We start from the raw sequence: 19,826 nt of genomic DNA on the forward strand, positions 1-19,826 counted from the left end.
TACTGAAAAGCCAAACAGGAGAACTTGCTCATTAATCTGTTTGAACATAATATCAAGAGCATTAGAATACAGAGGCAAAATGTTTTGTGAAGCTGCTGCTTAGGTTGACAACATGTATATACAACTCTAGAAGGTGCTACCTTGAAATGAACTGCTTTTTTGCAAGGATGGGCCCTGCATGGCTCACCACCCATTTTCCCACAAGGCTACTGTGTACTTTCTTAGGAAATTTAAGTAAAAGGAATTCAAAAGGTCATACAATATATTTCAATACACAGACCCATGCAAGTAGTACTAAAAAATGCACTTTTATACCTGTTAGTGTGAAGATTAAAGTCACAGGCAAGTTTAGTAGAATTTTCTGTACAGCACAGAGGAAGAAATACCCAAGATTACCAATAATAACGCCACCAACTACTTTTCAGACATGTGTTACACTGTTTTAACCTTCTTTTATAGCACCTGTTGCTGTCAATACCCAGTTGCAGATAAACATTCCCCACAAACTACACATACAGAACTAGATAAACATTACATACCATTCACATAATGCTAGGCCATTGGTGTCACCTCAATAAGCATGGCACTCTTCTAAAATATCATTCTCTTGTCTTGGTCAAAGCTTCGTAGTCTTTCCAGGGACTCCCAAGATGACAGAACACAGAGTAACAGCTTGTTTCTTGCTCCCCCAGTGTGAAAACAAACCCACCAGAGAAGGCCAGTAGACTTGTTTATGGGTACATTTCAGTAATTGGCTAGTAAGTGCAATGCCTGGATGCCAGGAATAAAGAAATACAGAAGACCTGGAAAAAAATCAGCTACAAAAAGTGAGGAAGAAACATAGACTGGTGAAAGTTCTGCAACTGTTTAGCAAAAAAGCAATGCAACATTCCGACATGACTTCCAGTAACCTACAGGAAGATACAAGACAACTGCATACAGACCAGGTTAAAATGAACAAAACACTGGTGGAGTATATCAACACAAACAAAAAGCTGCAAAAATCAGAGGTCGAAATGAAGAAAAGGCTGGCTGAATATGAAACTGCTCAGGAAGAGAGGTTTCGAAAAAATAATAGAATTGGTGGACAGAGCACGTAGGGAAACCCAGAGATTTTCAGATATACCAGACAAGCTGACAGGAACACACTGCATTAATTTTATGAATTCACAAATAAGCAACTGGACTGGTACTCCACAGCAGGAGTTGTTAGTTGAAAGGTCACATCGTGTGTATCCTCCAAACCTAGCTATAAGAAAGCAAACTAGACCTTTAATAATAAAGATGCAATCCTACCAGCAGAAGGAGTTGATTCTGACAAAACTGTGGCAGAAGGGCAAAATACTGAAAGTGGGAGACAGCAGTGTGTTTGTGGAGAATGATTACTCATAGTACACCAGCCAGAACAGGAGTAAATTCATTCCGTTATTCAGGGCATGTCGGGACACAGGTGTGTGATTCAAACTGCTGTATCCAGCTGTCTTCAAGGTATTCTTGCCTGGAGGGACAAAATCATTTTATGATGAAGTGTATGTTAAGTAAGAAATACAAAAGTTTGTCCAACAAAAACTGAGCTGTGAAACAGGAGGAGAATTCTGCTTCTTGTTCTACTGGTAATAAAGATCATAGAGAGACTGCACCTGTGATACATTTTCCAGTATTTCAACAGAAAATGAAGAGAAGGATAGGAGCACGAGAAATGCAGTTGAGACAGGACATGAGCAATGGAGAAGAGGAGTAATAAAACCAGTAACTTACTGTGGGATTACAATGCAATAATTATATTTGGGAAATATGACAGAACAAGAAAATCTGGAAATATTGGACTTTTTCAAAATTTGATGGACTGGTGTGGGAAACTATATGCCCTACTTCATGTCATTAATGTTAGGAAAAATGCTTTGGGGAAGGGAAGAAAGTTAAATGTATAAGTAAAGAAAACATTTTATTTTCTTAATAGTACTGTATTTGTGGTGTATGGTTTTCTTTGCATGCCATTTGTAATTGTAATGGTGAATGTAAATAGCTGCATTTTTTTTCCTCCCGCCTTCTCTCTTTCTTCTTGTACAGTTTTGAGAAATACAGGCAATGCAACGTAAAACAGCCTGATTAAAAAGGCATGACAAAATTAATGTGCTTTTCCTCATGCTTGCATGGGGAAATTACTGAATTAAGGACCTTAGACTGATGTTTTAAGAGACAGCAAGAAAATGAAAAAATAATGAATATTATGAGGCTTTTATAGCAAATGCATGTATACTTAGTAGCAATTCTGCAGCTTGTCTTCATGTTTCCACGGAAACAATATGATAAAGAGAAATTGGCTGTCTGGTTCTCATGTCTCCAAGGAGACAATCTGATAAAGAGAAACTGGAGACAGTCTAGTGGAAGGGGATTGGCTGAGGGAAAAAGAACAGAAATTGGCTAGGGCAATGTTCTCTGAAAGTAATTAGGGGTTTTCCCAGCAGGGAGAGCTTTAAAGATAAGATAAAACCAACTACACAAAGTTTTTTCAATGTTTTAAATTCAGTGGAGATACTAACAAACAGATGCTTTTGTTTTTCTTTTTCTCTCTTTTCTCATTTTCTTTGTTCGGTTTTAAGAAATGTAGGTACTGCAATGTAAACAAGACGGGAAGAGGAAGAGTCTGGTTAAGAGAGTATGACAAAAGAAAAATCAGTGTGCTTTTTTCCATGCTTGCATAAAGGAATGACTGGGTTAAGACCCTAGACATTATCCAGTAACAAGTTTATTACAAAGCATGTAAATGAAAATGAATATTGAGTACTACATGACTTTTTTCTGGTAAACAAGGTACCCCTAGCAGTTTTGAGTCTGGTTTGCATGTTACTAGAAGAAATTTGATAAACAGAAATGGCTTGGAGAAAGTGTTCACTGAAAGCATTCAAATGTTCTCAGCTGGGAGAACTATAAAGATAGATAAAAATCAAATATCACTTACTAATCAGCACAGGCTGTACCATGCTTCTTGGCATGACTAACCTTTCTTTTTGGTTAACTCTAGCCTGTCTGTGTGGCTATCAGCTTAGAACTTTTGTTCTTATTAGGAAGGAAAAACTTCAATATTCGAAAATATACAGTTTTGTGTGTTATTATTAAGTTAACAGGCTTTAGAGGGGGGGGGCTTTGGGGGGTTGCTTGCTCTGTTTGAGGGCTTCCAAAAAAAAGTTATGTAAGATGCGGCACGGGCTCAAATGGATACGACATGAAAAACCTGCATAAAAGACCAACCTGCTGAGCAGTATATACATGTAACATAAAAGCTGGAACTAGACATATAAAAAAAAAAAGAAGTTATGTACTCACCATAACGTTCCATGTTGGTAGACCACCTCACCCTCCATTTTTACATATGGGTTCGGAGCCGATCCTTGGCTCCGACTCAGCCGATTTTCAAGCTCAAAGAATTCTGGCTGGCTCGTGGCTAAGCAGGTATCCCATGGTGCACCAGTGCAACCCCCAGATCTTATTTGCTGCTCACTAGCAAAAGAAAGAGATAGAAAGAAACCCTTAACCAACAAGCCAATACTAAAGGGTCGCCAACTAAGAAATTTATAATATTATCTCCAGATCTCCCAGGATGGGAGCATGAGGGAGGGTTGGTAAAAATGAACGGTGAGATGGACTACCAACATGGAATGTTATGGTGAGTACATAACGTCTTCATGTTAGGTAGTCCAATCTCAACTTCATTTTTACATATGGGACAGCATTCCTTAGCACCTAATTCTTGGGTGGCTCATTGGAAGATACGCCTGAGCACAGAAGTCAAATCCAACTTATGAGTAATAAAGGTGTGAGGGGTAGCCCATGTAGCTGCTGCACAGATATGATCAATTGGTACCCTGGCTTGGAAGGCTGCAGAGGTAGACAGAGACCTGGTAGAGTGAGCTGTGATCCTGTGGGGCAAGGATCTGCCATCCGAGCTGAAAGCTATGCAACTCGAAATCCAGTTAGACAATGTCACCTCAGAAACTGGCAAACCCAATCTGGAATCAGAAAAGGAAACAAACAACTGGTCTGACTTCCGAATTTCTTTGGTCCATTGCAAATAGAAACTCAGCTGTCTGTGAACATCTAACTGGTGAAAACGGCATTCTGCTGCATTGCTATGATTGGGAAAGAAGACTGGAAGTTCAATGGACTGATTCAATGTTGCAGAACAAACTTTGGGGACAAATGAAGGATTAGTATGTAAAGAATCCCTGTCTATATGAAAAACTAAATAAGGTGGTTTAATAGACAGAGCATGTAGCTCAAAAAAAAATAGCTACCAAAAACACAGTCTTCCAAGACAAATACTTTAGGGAAGCTGAATGAGATGGTTCAAAAGGAGAGGATGTTAGTTTGGACAGCACAAACTTTAAGTCCCAAGAAGCCACAGGTTCCTGTAAAGGTGGTCTACGCAAGTTGGCTCCTCTCAAGAAGGTTTTACATAACTTATGTGACATAAGGTTAACATTTGGAGCTCCCAAATAAAAATGTGAAATAGCCACCAACTGTACTTTGATGGTGGCTGCGGCAGATCCCTGCTGAAAAAGTTCAGAGAGGAATTCCAGAATTACTGGAACAGGAACGGTGTAAGGATCCACATTCATTTTCCGTGTCCAAATAGAAAACCTTTTCCACTTGCTGTCATACAGCCTTCTGGTTTATGGTTTGTGAGAGGATAAAAGAATATGGGACATTGACAATGAAACATCATGAAGCCTGACTAGACATGGAACTGGATCAGCCAAGCTGTCAATTTCAGGGTGTGGAGAGAGGGGTGTAGCAAGTCCGACATGTGGGTCAGTAGATCTGGAACAGGGTCCAAGGATCATCCAGAAGAGGCTCGAGGAAGGGAAACCAGACCTGATGAGGCCAATAAAAAGCAATGAGGATCAACTTGCTTCCCAGTCGGTTGGCTTTCTGTATCACTTTGGGGATTAGAGGAAAGGGAGGAAAGGCATAGAGAAGTCCCATGGGCCAAGCGTGTGCCAGAGCATCTCTGGGTGCTTCCCCCGGAGGGAGAATTAGGGAAAAATAGTTGCTGCACTTGGCATTGACTGGACTGGTAAAAAGGTCGCAGCAAGGTTGTCCCCATTTTAAGAAAATCTGTTTCACTATTTCCCATTAGAGACCACTCGTGGGGCAGTAAGATTGCTCGGCTCAGCTTGTCGGCTATCACATTGGTTGTCCCCGGAATGTGCATTGCCACCAGAAAGCACTGGGAAGAAAATGCCCATTCCCAAACTTGCATGGCTTCTCGACAGAGTGGGTAAGATCTGGTACCGCCCTGTTTGGCACACAACCGACATGTCTGACTGTATCGCAATCATCCCTGGAGGAAGAAGGTCCTGAAGTGCTTGCAATGCCAGAAGCACCGCTCTCATCTCCAGAATGATGATATGCAGATGAGCCTCATGTTCTTACCATGTACCGTGAACCATCCTGCCCAGATAATGCCCCCACACCCGACCTGAGAGGCATCCGTGGACACAGTGGCAATGGGTTGGGTAGGCACAAATGGAGCTCCCGTGAACAACCTGTTGTGGGCTATCCCCCAATGGAGGTCCTTTTTGCATGATTCTATCAGCAGAATAGAGTGATTCAGCGGTAGGTATTGGAACGACCACTGGGAGAATAGGAGCTATTGAAGGATTCTCATACGCAATCTGGCTAGAGGTATTAACAGAATGGTTGAGGCCATCGTTCCAAGAAGATGAAGAATCCACTTTGCTTTGACCTTCCAAAGTGGGAGAAGTCGCTGAACTTGTGAGACGAGGTTTTGTGCTTTTTCAGCGAGAAGACAAGCTGTCATATTCACTGTATCTACCTCTGCGCCTATAAAAATCACAGATTGCTAGGGCAGTAATGCAGATTTTTCCCAATTTATGGAGATCCCTAGTTGAGCACAAAGTTGGATGGTGATGTCCGTGTTTTGGAGAAGTATATCCCTGGTGGGGGTGGTCAGCAGCCAGTCGTCCAAATACGGAAACATCTGGAATCCCTGACGTCTCAGATGAGCTGTCACTACTGCCATGCATTTGGTGAACACCCTGGGAGCTGTGGTAAGACCAAAGGGTAGAGCACGAAAAGTACAGTTTTGTACCTACCATAAATGTAGATGTTCGAGGATTCCCTTGCTGCAGTCCTGACTATTGGGTATAGTCCGCGTCCCAGTCGGCCCGAATACCAGAGTATAAGGCTGACGTCGGTCATGGCGCCTTAGACTGACGTCAGTACGTCAGGGTACTAATGCGCATGACCGACGCCATTTCCTCAGTCTTTTCTTGCCCCAGATGTCAGAAGACCCAAAAAGACAAGTCCCAAAAACAACCTGCACCAAAAAACATGTACAATATATACAACCATATATACAAAAAATATAAGCATGTAAACTCACCTACACAACCACCCCGAAACACAGAGGGGAAGGAGGGAGGGTAAATTGGACTGCAGCAAGGGAATCCTCGAACATCTACATTTATGGTAGGTACAAAACTGTACTATGTTCTTCGTCTTCCCTTGCTGCAGTCCTGACTATTGGGTAGAATCCCAAAGCAGAGGTAAGGGAGGCTGGCAAATCATAAAGTAGCAGGAGCTGACAACATGCCTTGTAAAACAGCTGTGGCAAAACCAGCCCTAGTCTTAGAGTATATAGGCAGGTGATAATGCCTAGAGAAAGTATGCACTGAACTCCAAGTAGCTGCTTCCAGAATATCCTTAGTTGCCACCCCCCTTAGAAATGCTGTTGAAGTGGCAGTAGCCCTAGTGGAATGAAGCCTAATCCCAGCTGGAACCTCTTTGCCATGATGGGAATAACAAAATGCAATGCAAAAGCCAATCCACCTAGAAATAGTTTGTTTTGACACAGGCTTGCCCTGTGAACTCAAAGCAAAAGAAACAAGTAACTGCTGAGACTGCCTAAAATTCTTAGTCCTGCTCAAATAATAACGCAATTGCCTGTGTACATCTAAAGTGTGCAAAATCTTTTCCCCTTTATTTTGAGGATCTGCAAAAACGTAGGCAAATGAATAGTTTGGTTTAAAGCCACACTAGAAACCACCTTAGGCATAAAGGAAGGATTAGTACGTAATGAAACCCTGTCCTTATGGAAAATCAAAAGGGCTCTACTGCCATAAGGGCCTGCAACTCAGACACCCTTCTTGCAGAAGTAATAGCCAACAGAAAAGCAGTCTTCCATGACAAATATTTCAATTCAGCAGTAGCTGCAGGCTCAAAAGGTTGTAGAGTAAGTTTTTCCAACACAAAATTGAGATCCCAAGCAGGAGTAGGAGCTCTACGTGGGGTCTTATATTCTTTGCCCTCTAAGAAACTGCTTGAACAAAGGATGCGAAAACAAAGGTGGGTCACAATCATAGTGAGCTGAAATTGCTGCAGCATGAATCTTTATGGAAGAGAAGGACAAACCTTTGTCCAACAATTCAGTAAGATATTGAAGAGCCACACTCAAATTAGGCTCTGAAATCTCCAAATTCTTTGCTGTACTCCAAAATAAAAATCTCTTCCATTTTTCTGCGTACACTCTCCTAGTACTAGGCCTTCTAGCTTCCATAATCACATTTAAAACTTGTTGAGGAAGCTGAGACCTGCTGTGCTTCAACACAGAATATGCCAAGCTGTGAGATGAAGAGATTGAAGCTTGACATTGAGCAGATGACCGTCCTTCTGAGATAACAGATGAGGAATCAGAGGTAAAGGCCATGGAGGCTTCTTTACAAGACTCCGTAGAAGTGGGTACCAGTGTTGCCGAGGCCAATCTGGAGCTATCAAAATCATCCTTGGCCTGTCTTGTCTGACCTTTAATAATACCTTTGGAAGAAGAGGCAGAGGTGGAAAGGCATAGACATGAAGGTTTTTCCAACTGAAAGACAGAGCATCCACTTTCCAAGCTGTGTGATGAAACCCCTTTGTGCAATACTTTGGCAGCTGGTGGTTTAGTGGAGAAGCGAACAGATCTATGTCTGGAGTTCCCCATGACACTGTCAATTTCTGAAATACATGAAGATCCAGTTTCCACTCGTGGGGATCCATGATTTGTCTGCTTAATACATCTGCTAGGGAGTTCTGTGCTCCTGGCAGAAACCTTGCCTGAAGAGTGAGTTGCAGGCTTAACGCAGTCTCCCATAAAATCATTGCTTGCCTGCATAGAGGATAAGAATGTGTTCCCCCTTGCTTGTTGATGTACCACATGACAGTTGTGTTGTCTGTTAGAATCAACACCTGTCCTGGAAGAAGTAACTCCTTGAAAGCCATCAATGCAAACTGGACTGCTAACATCTCCTTCATGTTGATATGTAGATGCTGTAGTCTGGCAGGCCACTTGTCTTGTATCCACTTTCCATTTAGATGAGCTCCCCAAGCAGTGTCCGAGGCATCTGTCGTTAAAATCTGACTCGCCTCTGGCCGGGTCACAGAGAGTCCCTTGTTTAGGTGACATTCCTGAGCCCACCACAAGAATTCCTTTTGAAGGCAAGGTATTATGTGAATGACAGTGTCGAAATCTTGGCAGTGCTGTGTCCATACATTTTGAGATACCATTGCAGCTTCCTCATATGCAGTTTGGCATTGGGAAGCACCAGAATACAAGATGCCATGAACCCTAATGCTTGAAGGACTGTCCTTGCAGTCAGCACGGACTGATGAGATAGTTGATGGAAGTAAAGTGACAGACTCTTTTGTTTGTCCGGGGTTAAAAGGCCATCTGGGCTGCTGTATTCAGTCTCACACCCAGAAAGCACATGTCTTGAGAGGGTACTAGACTGGACTTTATTTCGTTCACAGAATACCCTAGGCATCTTAGCACTGCTATGACATATTCCAGATGCTGTAAAAGGTCTTCTTTTTCTTGAGCCAGAATCAGGCAGTCGTCCAAGTAAGGATAGATTTGAATGCCTTGAAGCCTGAAGTAAGCTATCACTGGAGCCAGAACCTTTGTGAATACTCTGGGCGCAGTAGATAAGCCAAAGGGCAATGCAGAGAACTGATAATGAAAATCTCCAGTTCGAAACCGCAGATACTTTCTGCAACTTAGCCTTATAGGCACATGAAGGTAAGCTTCCTTGAGATCCAAAGTTACCATCCAGTGATCCTTGCCCAGCAGAGGTAACAGTTGCTGTAATGTCAACATCTTGAACTTGGGAATGTCCAGATAAGTGTTGAGGATAGATAAATCCAAAATTGGTCTCCACGTGTTCCCCTTCTTTGGTACTAGGAACAGGCGAGAATAAAATCCAAGCCCCTTTCTGATACAGGGACTGGCTGAATGGCCCCTATCTGGAGTAACTGAGAAACTTGCTTGTGAGCCTCTTTTCTTTGTGGAGGAGGAACATCTGGCATGCCTTTGAAAGGGGCATTGTGTGGAAATAAAATCTGTAACCGTGATGAATGATATCCAGCACCCATCTGTCTTGAGTGATTAAATCCCAATTTTCTTTGAAAAGAGACAATCTTCCTCCCAAAGGAGCTGCCAGACGAGAATCCACTGGCAGCTGAAAAGGCAGGTCAGTGGTTCTGCTTACGAAAGGACTGACCCCTGCCCTCACCAGAAGTCTGAGCAGGTGAACTGTCTGATCTAGGCCTAAACGAACCTTGAGCCCTGCCCCTACCACGTCTAGACCTACCCCTAGACTGGGAACCATAAGCAGGATATGTCCACCCCTTAGCAGGCCAATTTCTACTAAACTTGGAGGCTGCACCTGCAAAAATCTTTAACAGTCTGCATAGACTTAGCTTTGTCCTCCATTTTCTTTAAAACTGCTTCCACAGGCGGTCCAAACAACACATCAGACTGTAAAGGAGCATCCAAAATCCTGGTCTTAACATGCTCAGCTAAATTCTGATCCTTCAACCAGGCATGTCTGCGAAGAACAGAACTAGTAGCAGCCACCCTCGAGGAGGCCTGAACAGCATCAAAACCACACTGCAAAGAATGCTTACCCACTTGTTCAGACACATGAACCAAATCCAGCAATTCTTTACATTCAATACCTTCCGCCAAAGCATCCACCTTAGATTTCAATTGTGAAAGGAGATAATTCTGATATTTCAGCATATGAAACTGACAATTCAACGCCCTCATGGCTAGAGTGGAAGAAGTATATACTTTCTTACCCCACCTATCCAAAGCCCTAGCCTCTTTATCAGAGGGTACAGGATTTTTAACCACAGAAGCTTTAACACCTTTAGGCCCCTGAGAAACAGTTTCTGGGTCCGCCCTAGGACTCTTAAACAAATACTTATGAGCTTCGGGCACCCTATAATACCTATCCGGCTTAACAGGAGCAGGAGGCAAGGAGTCAGGGTTCAGGGAAGCCTCTGCAAAAACATCCTCCACCACATTCAACACAGGAGGAATAGCTAAGGGCCTATGCTGGGGTAAAAACAAGAATTCCCTAAGCCTTTTCCTGGAATCAGAGTAATCCTGGCCTTCCCATTTAAAGTGCTCCCTCATGGAGTGAAGAGTCTCTGAAAATGAAAAATCCTCAGGAGGAGAAGCTGTAGGAGTGGAATCATCCACATCAGAATCAGAATAAGTAGGAAACTCTTGCAAGTCTTCCACAGAAGACTCTGAAGCCTGTGAACACTGTTCAAAACTATCAAACTCCTGTTCCACCCTAGGCCTCTTATCAGGCGGGGGCATAGAACCTCTAATCAGAGTAATCAAATCTTCTGCCATTTTAAGCATATGTTTCTTAGGCACAGAGCCCGAAATGCTAGGAGAAGCCCCCACAGAAGCTGAACTTGGCCTACCTCTAAAAGAAGCTTTGGCAACAGAAGGAGAGGCCCTAACAACCTTGGGAAGAGAGGGAAGAACAGTTACCTGAGAAGCCCCCTCAGCCTGGCCTACCTCCTGAGAGGGCACATCCTGTAACAGTAAAGTATCTGCCTGAGACTCCATAGAGACTCCTGGCAAAACCTCTGGCTCCCCTGAGCCTTCTAAAGAACCGACGTCCGGGACTGCCGGTTCCTCACCCCTAGGCTTCACTGTTTTGTCCTTGCGCTTCTTGGATGAAGCGGGCGTCGGAGCATCCGACGGCATATTATAATTGCAACGCTTCCCAAACACTAACCTAGCACAATCAAGCCTCCTCTTAATAGTGCGCTTGTTAAATCTAGCACAAGAGCGGCAACCAACAACGTCGTGCTCAGGCCCTAAACAAGGTATACACAATGTATGATAATCCCTATGCGGTATCTGCTTCCCACAAGAAATACAGTTATTCACTTTTTCTGACATCCGGTTAAATACTGAGGCAAGAAAAACCAAAATGTTCCCAACGGGTTACTTAGCCAACTCTGTTTCGGTCTGAAACTCCGGTTTCGGAAAATCTCAGAACGCCAACCTGCACTCGCAAAATTGCTTCTGCATCGGACCATGCGGCAAAAAAGACTGAGGAAATGACGTCGGTCATGCGCATTAGTACCCTGACGTACTGACGTCAGTCTAAGGCGCCATGACCGACGTCAGCCTTATACTCTGGTATTCGGGCCGACTGGGACGCGGACTATACCCAATAGTCAGGACTGCAGCAAGGGAAGACGAAGAACATCTGATAATGGCTGGCTCCCAGCCAGAAGCGCAGATACCTCCTTGATGCCTTGTCCATTTTTATATGGTAGTAGGCATCTTGGAGATCTAGAGAGCACATCCAATAGTCTTTCCCTAATAAAGGGAGTATCGACTGCAGTGTTACCGTCCAAAACTTGTCCTTTTTCACGGATTCGTTTAATCTGCTGAGGTCCAATACTGTCCTCCAGTCTCCGGTTCGTTTTGGGACTAAAAAAAACCTGGAGTAAGTTCCGGATCCTATCTGGTCTGCTGGAACAGGCTGGATGACTCTTTTCAAGAGCAACTTGATCTTCACAGTTGCCTGATCCCTGAGATTGGGTGGAACATCTGGGATCTTCTTGGGAACAAATGGTGGAAGGGAAAAGGGTATGATATATCCTCTGGTAACAGACTCTTTGTACCCACTTGTCTTGGGTTAAATTTAGTCAGGCTTCTGGATACAAAGAGATGCGACCCCCGACTGGTCCCAGAGAAATGCAGTCGGGCCCCACATCAGGAGCGCTGATAAGGCCGCCCTCGAAAATAACTGCGGCCTTGCTGGTATTGCGGACCGCCCCTGCCTCTAGGGCGACGTCTACTATTTCCTCCTCCTCTGCCTCTAAAGGACGATTCACTCTGTGTCCAGAAAGGCTCGCTGGGACTTTTTGAACCACATCTCACCTCCCCTTTGACCTTTGAGGTATGGTCGAGAGGGGACGGTAAAATGGACTCCCACGGCAGAGAGGGTCTTTCCTTCCTGTTCACACCGAGTGAGTGTATCTTTCACCTTGGAACCAAACAAGGAGGAACCATCAAATGGGGCGTTGGTGAAGGTGGACTTGAAACGGCTCTGCAAAATTACACAAGCGCATCCAGGAGTGGCACCTAAGGGCAACTCCTGAACCCGCTGCTCTGCTCGCTCCATCAGCCGCATGAGATATGAGTCGCATGGAGGAGTTAACTAAGGAATTTAGGGTGGATAACTGAGCAGATAACCTATCCGGGTCTCTCTCAGGACAAGCACCCTGTATGGAATCTCCCAATTCCTTGAGGAGATCCCTCTGCAACCGTGTGACATGGGTAAGATAGTTAAGGGATCGAAGTGTAAAGGCTGCTGAACTAAAAATGCACTTTCCAAATCTGTCCATCTGTCGAGACTCCTTGTTTGGCGGATGTACAGAGGAAGAAGTCTCTGCCAACTCCTTCTTCGTGGCTCCCACCACCACTATGGCATCTACAGGAACGCCCTTAGTCAAGAATTATTTTCCATGAGGGGCAGACAGGAACTTATTTGGTCTTCTAGGTACTGGCTCCACGGCATCAGGAGTATCCCACACCTTCCGACTAACCAGATCCATTAGTTCGTCGAAAGGTGGAGACACCCAAGTGGCAGAGGGTTGAGACCCGAAAGCCTTCAGGTACACTGACTCCTCAACAGAAGGTTTGACAGTGGGCCAGTCGCACCTCTGTTTAAGGATCTCTAGAATGTCCACAAAGGAGACATCAGGGGACGACCTGGGGGACCACTCCGACTCATCGAGGTCAGTATCCAATGTCAGCGACTCATCCTGGGAGTCAATATGCTTCCTCTTGCATACTCTCTTCCACGGGGGCTCCTCAAAGGGACCTTCTGGGGATGCCCAGGAAGAGTGGGGGCCATCAGCCGGTGGCGCCTGAGGCTGTGGGTCTCTGCTGTCTGCTGAGAGAGTAGGGACTGAGACCAAAGTGGGAGCCCTGGGGGAAGACTGCTTGTACCACTGGCAGGGGCTGTAGATTGTGACAGCACATTCCTCAACACCTCAAAAGCAAATCTCTCCGGCTCCGAAGACAGCCCCTGCTCCGAAGAGACAAAGGACAGTGCCGGAGCCAGAGCCATCAGCTCCGAGATAGATGCAGGGTCCGAGCTCACCCTGGCGGAAGCACAGAGAGGAAGGCTCCGAACTGACAAAGATCGATTCAAAACTTCCCCCTCAGCGCCGCCAGAAGAGCTTCGGTCCCTGGACACAACAGATGCAGCAGAACGTGTTGGAGCCGAACTCGGCTCCAATGCAACAGCAAGGGGAGCCAGAACCGAGGGTTCCTCCATTGGAAACAAGCACTCCTGCTCCGAAAACCGAACATGGCTCGGAGGAGGAATCATGGATGGAGATAAGACTGGTTCGAGTGGCTCTGAGACCGACTGGGTCGGAGCCAATAAACATTTAGGCAGGGCAGATGACTTGAGGAGTCTCAGTACTACCTTCTCCACATCTTCTTCCAAAAGACTCCTGGAAGATAAGGTTGGGGACCTCGACCTAGCAGGCACTGGAGATTTGACCATCACAGAAACCTGTCATGACTCTATAGACCGGCTCCGAGAAGCAGAGTCAACTATTAGTAAGGATTCCGCAGTTGGCACCGAAGTATCTGTGACCGACTCCAAAACCACAGTGCTCTCCTTCGGCTCCGAAGACTGAGGAGTCGAGGAGGCAGGTTTTATTAATTTGGCAGGCGGCTCCAAAACAGTAGCTGGTGCCGGAGAAGGCCTTTTTGCACCACTAGATTTTGAATCAGCTCTTGACTTACAGGACTTAGACGAGAAAGCCGAAGAGCCAGATAAAGCTTCCACGAAGGTTGGCTTCAAATGACCCGAGTATCAGTTTGTTCTTTCTCTCCTGCAACACTCTAGGAGAGAAAGCATGACAAAACAAACATGATTTTTGCAAATGGATGGCTCCCAAACAGTAGACACAGCTACTGTGGCCATCAGTCAAAGACATTTTCTGGGAGCACCATACATTTTTTAAACCCAGAGGGTTTGTGCTCCTTGCTATCCTTAGAGATTGAAAACCCACGAGCAATCAAAGGAAAGAGAAGACGACGACTGAGGACAAGGTCCTCTAAAACGGGCCTAGCCTTACAGACGAAAAAACATAACGACTAGGACCTCTAAGTTAAACGGGCCTAGCCTGGTGTAAGATAGAAACCCAGATTTTCCACTAAACCCTAGATAGAGTCAGTCACACAGGAGAATATTTTAACAATTACAGTGGAAGCAACACTAGGACTAGGTCCTCTAAGTTAAACGGGCCTAGCCCTGTGAAGAACCGGGTCTTCTAATTTAAGCAGACCAAGCAGACAACACACACACACGCACACACACACACACACACGCACGCACGCACACGCACGCGCGCACACACACACACACACACACACACACACACACACACACACACACACACACACACACACTTGCTCAAGGGTAGCAATTTAACAGAATAAGAAATTATGACTTTAGCGGATCCCCGCTAAAGACCACCAGTCAACAAAAAAGCTTGACAGGAATAATCAATAGCAGCCCCTATTGATTAACAATGGCAAACTCGCCAACTAATACTCTAGACAAGAAAAAAGACAAGTTTGTCTAACGACTGACTACAGGAAACTAACAAACTTGTCAAACAAATCCCCAAGGCAGTTTAGGTAAATCCTAACTGAATAACAGGAAGAAGCGAAACCGCCAAAACTAACGGTTTAGGGAAAGTGCAACTGAGCCTAACTACTGGTACACAGGATACCATTAATAATGTCACACAACAACCACAAGACAATAGAGATAAGTCCTATAATGTATAAATTCAATAATTATGCAAAGATACTAGAATAATGAGAATTGAAAGGTGAAACCGCCAAACTAGCGGTTTAGGTAAAGCGCAACTGTGCCTAACTACTGGTACACAGGATACCACTAAAAAGGTCACACAACAACCACAAGGCACTAAAGACAAGTCCTATAATGTATATATATATATATATATATACATATATATATATATATATATATATATATATACAATAATTATGCAAAGGTACTAGACTAATGAAAATTTTCAAAAACTTAGCCAGAGCCAAGAGAAGCACATCCGAACTCGTCGACGTGGCAAATGAGATCTGGGGATTGCACTGGTGCACCATGGGATACCTATTTAGCTATGAGCCAACCAGAAGTCTTCGAGCTTGAAAATCAGCCGAGTCAGAGCAGAGGATCGGCTCCAAACCCATATGTAAAAATGAAGGTGAGACTGGACTACCTAACATGTAGTTATACATAAAAGGTGGTAATAATAACTAAATAAGCAAATGACGCTTTCTGTAATGTCTTTCAATCTGAATAGTCTTACACAAATATAAAGAAGAAAGAGTAGTGAACTATATTTAAAAAAAAGTAAAGTATAAATAGCTGTGCTACAGGAGACATACCTGGAAAGAACTGAACATGTGAATCTTATAAAGAAAGGTTTTCAGGATGGTTATTTAGTGGAATATCTGGGGCAAAGGAAAAGAGGAGTACTTATATTAATTGCAAGAGAAGCTCCAATAGTGGTAGAAAAGAAAAAAAAAGATAAGGGAAAACATATAGTACACCCAAGGAGCTACCGGTAAATGAGGAGGATTACACTAGCATGCATTTACATTCCACCTAAAACTGCTATAATGGAGCTCAAGAAAATTCCGGGAGAAATAATCAGCTTTCAGTAAGGAATATTACAAGTGGAGACTGGAATTTGGTTTGCAACAGTGAAGATGTGCCTGGGTGGCCTAGAAGGGAAAATACAACAAAGGAGGGTAGAATTTTGAAGACATTTATAAAAATGCTTGGCATGGAAGATGTGCATTCAGTACTAGGAGTTCTGAGTGAATTTACATATCATTCTCCAAGATACAAAAACTGGGCTAGGCCAGATAGAATTTAAATCTCACGGGAATGTGTGCACTTAAACGAAGGTCTTGAAAAGCACCCAATAACTGCTTCAGATCATGCACCAATAACTAAAATAAAAACGCAATAAAATAAAAATTAGACACTTGAAGACAGAGGAATGTATGGAATTAATTCAGGAGCTACTAGAGAAGATAAAAATTTCTTCTGAGGACACAGTTAGGTAGTGGGATAGAATTAATGTGGAGTTTAAACCTAGAGTGAAAATAAAGGAAAGGGAGATATGGTTATGAAGTAACAAGAATTACTTAGAAGGACTGACAAATGTTAAAAGTATTGCAAAACAGGGGGAATCTCTCAGAACATGAAAAGGAGCAACTGCAGAATTCTTCTTCTTCTTCTTTCGGCTTTATCCCGGTTAGGGGTCGCCACAGCGGATCACCTGTCCGCACATTGAATGGCAGTGGAGTTTTACGGTGTCGAGTTGCCAGCCCGGCGCCCAACCTTCCACAGAAGGCACACTCACACGCACACCTAGGGCTAATTTAGAGTGTCCAATCCACCTGCAGCATGTCTTTGGGATGTGGGAGGAAACCGGAGCACCCGGAGGAAACCCACGCGACCACAGGGAGGACATGCAGACTCCGCACAGAAGGCACCCCAGCTGAGGATCGAACCGGAGAACCTCTTGCTGTGAGGTGGCAATGCTAACCACTGCACCACTGTGGCCGCCCAAAAGGAGCAACTGCAGAATACTAAACAGAAAATAAGTGATTACCTTGATAATATGCATGAGTTTAGAAAGATTGCTGTTAAACTGTTTTTTGATAATTCTAGAGCACAAAAACTTGTAGCACAACGACTCAGGCAACAGAAAGTGGAAAGGGTTGTCACCAAGTTTAGAGAGTGTGTAACAAGGAAAATTACAAGATATCCTGGGGAAGTATTAAAAATATTTAAGAAATTTTATGAAAATTTGTTTAAAGCAGAGAAATATGAAAATCAAGAAAAGGTACAAATGGAAATATTTAGTGAAAAATTAAATATGCTAAGGTTAGAAGTAGATGAGGCTCTGTTACTAACAGTTAGGATAGGAAGAGATGAGATAAAAATGGCTATATAGAACCAAATCTACAGGAAAATCCCCAGGAATAGACGGTATTCCTGTGAAAGTTTGGAAGCTAGGAGGGAAAAAAAACTGAAGATCTGGAAGGTTTTGTTTAACAGTATTTTAAGAGGAGGAGAAGCACCAGCATCCTGGAAGAAAGCGGTGGTAATGGTAATACCTAAAGAGGGTAAAGAGCCATCGGATCCAGCTTCATACAGGCCCATTTGAATACTAAACCATGATTACTACGTGTTTATGTCTGTAATGGCTAAAAAATGGAAAAGGTGATACCAAGTTTTGATAGATATGGATCAGTGTAGTTTTATTGAGGGGATGCAAACATTTGACAATATTAACAGAACACTGATGATTCAGAGGAAAGCAGAATGTAAGAAAATACCACTTTTATTGGTGGGTCATGATGCAGAGAAAGTATTTGACAGAGTAGACTGGACTTCATGAGAAGGGCAATGGAAGCTTTTGCTTTCTCTGATACAATTATAAGGTTGCAGAAAAAATACAAGGTTGGACCACCACGATAAATCAATAAAACTTTTAATCCAATGAAAAGAATATGGATAAGCGCTTTCACGTACACACTGAGTACGCTTCTTCAGATCTCTAAACATACCAAACAGCTCTCATCTTGAATAGTATTCACTAAATTAATCATAAATTAATCAATTTATCAATAAAATAATTAAAACAATATAATTAATTAAATCATCCAAAAAGTAGCTCACATTACTACTGAAGGGCATTATTTAACAAACAACATATCCCTGCTAAAACATCTAGCATATAATGCTCAATAAATTGATGAAACATGTTTATGTATAAAATACCTATAAGCCATTGGTTAACTAATCATTATAATAATGCAGTAATATTTGTTAATAAATGAATTCATAATTTTATAATCAATTTTAAGTAAAAAATTGTTGACTTATTATAAATATGTAGAAATATATAAATGCAATATCAATTTCATTAACATACACTACATGAAATTAAATCAACTTAGTAAATATGAAACGCAATAGACAAAACTCTATTTTAGGGGGCGTAAATCAAGTATTGGTTTAATGCTCATATATTGATTGAGGCCTGGATACTGATGTGCTTGCATTCTGAGGATCCACTGGAGCTCTATAGTTTCCAGTCTATTTATGGGATTCCCTCCTCTCTCAATGGCCTTAACTTTTAGTTATGTACTCACCATAACTTTAGATGTTTGGGATCCATCTCGCCTACATTCTGTACTGATGGGTTCGGAGCCGATCCCTCGGCTCCGACTCGGCACACTTATGCTATAGAGCGAGGCCTCTTATTGGCTGAGCTATCTTTATCCCAGGATGCACCACCACTAATCCCCCAGATCTTGTTTGTCCGCATTCATGCACACATGCATAACTTGATTATATAACATTGTTAGATGTTTCAAGATGAAACAACAGGATTCGGACCTTCTGATATCCTCTGATCTCCAAGGAAGGGGGAAGGAGGGTGGGTTATTAGGAATGTAGGCGAGATGGATCCCAAACATCTAAAGTTATGGTGAGTACATAACTAAAAGATGTTATGTGATCCTATCTCGCCTACATTCTGTACTGAGGGGACAGCGTCCCTAGCACCTAAATCCCGGGTGGCTCATTGGAAAACACTCCTGAGCACTGTGGAACCAAATGAAGCTCGTCCTCTAGATGCCACATCTAATTTGTGGTGGGAAATAAAGGTGTGCGGGGAAGACCATGTAGCCGCAGCACAAATGTCACTAATAGCAAGCTTAGAATGAAATGCTATCGAAGTAGCCATAGCCCTTGTAGAATGGGCTTTGACAGAGGCGGTAAGCTCTTTGTCGGAATAAAAATAAGCTTGAGTAATACAGTCCCTGATCCATTTGGCAATAGTGACCTTTGTGACAGCTTTGCCCAATTTATTGTCTGCAAAGGATACAAACAACTGATCTGTTTTCCTTGATTGTTTGGTCCTATCTAGATAAAAACGTAAGTGTCTGTGGACATCTAGTGTGTGGAATATGAACTCCGCTTTGTTAGAGTATTTTGGGAAAAAAACTGGAAGCTCTAACGATTGCTGTAAGCAGAAACTAGAACAAACTTTACGGACAAAGGAAGGATTTGGCCTGAGGGATACTCTGTCTTTGTGAAAAACCAAGTACGGGGGTTTTACTGACAAAGCCTGAAGCTCTGAAACTCTTCTGGCAGAAGTAATCGCCACGAGAAAGGCTGTCTTCCATGATAGAAACTTTAGATCACATGTAGCTGCCGGTTCAAAGGGGAAAGAAGTCAAGGCGCGTAACACTATATCGAGATCCCATGGAGGTGCAGGATGAGAAATCGGAGGTCTTAATAGAGCAGCACCTTTCAAGAAGGTCTTACACAATCTGTTGCTCATTAAAGGTGGGTCCATGGATTCGT

The 19,826-nt window shown here is 43.2% G+C and overlaps 1 protein-coding gene across 1 annotated transcript in view; it reads right to left on the reverse strand.

The window, feature by feature from the left end:
• Window positions 1-19,826, reverse strand: part of NUP188 (nucleoporin 188) — a 3,305,077-nt gene that overhangs the window by 844,946 nt on the left and 2,440,305 nt on the right. The window lies entirely within an intron of this gene.

This window comes from Protopterus annectens, chromosome 16.part0, assembly GCF_019279795.1.
Source record: "Protopterus annectens isolate FY-2018-M chromosome 16.part0, PAN1.0, whole genome shotgun sequence".
Taxonomy (NCBI): Eukaryota; Metazoa; Chordata; order Ceratodontiformes; family Protopteridae; genus Protopterus; species Protopterus annectens.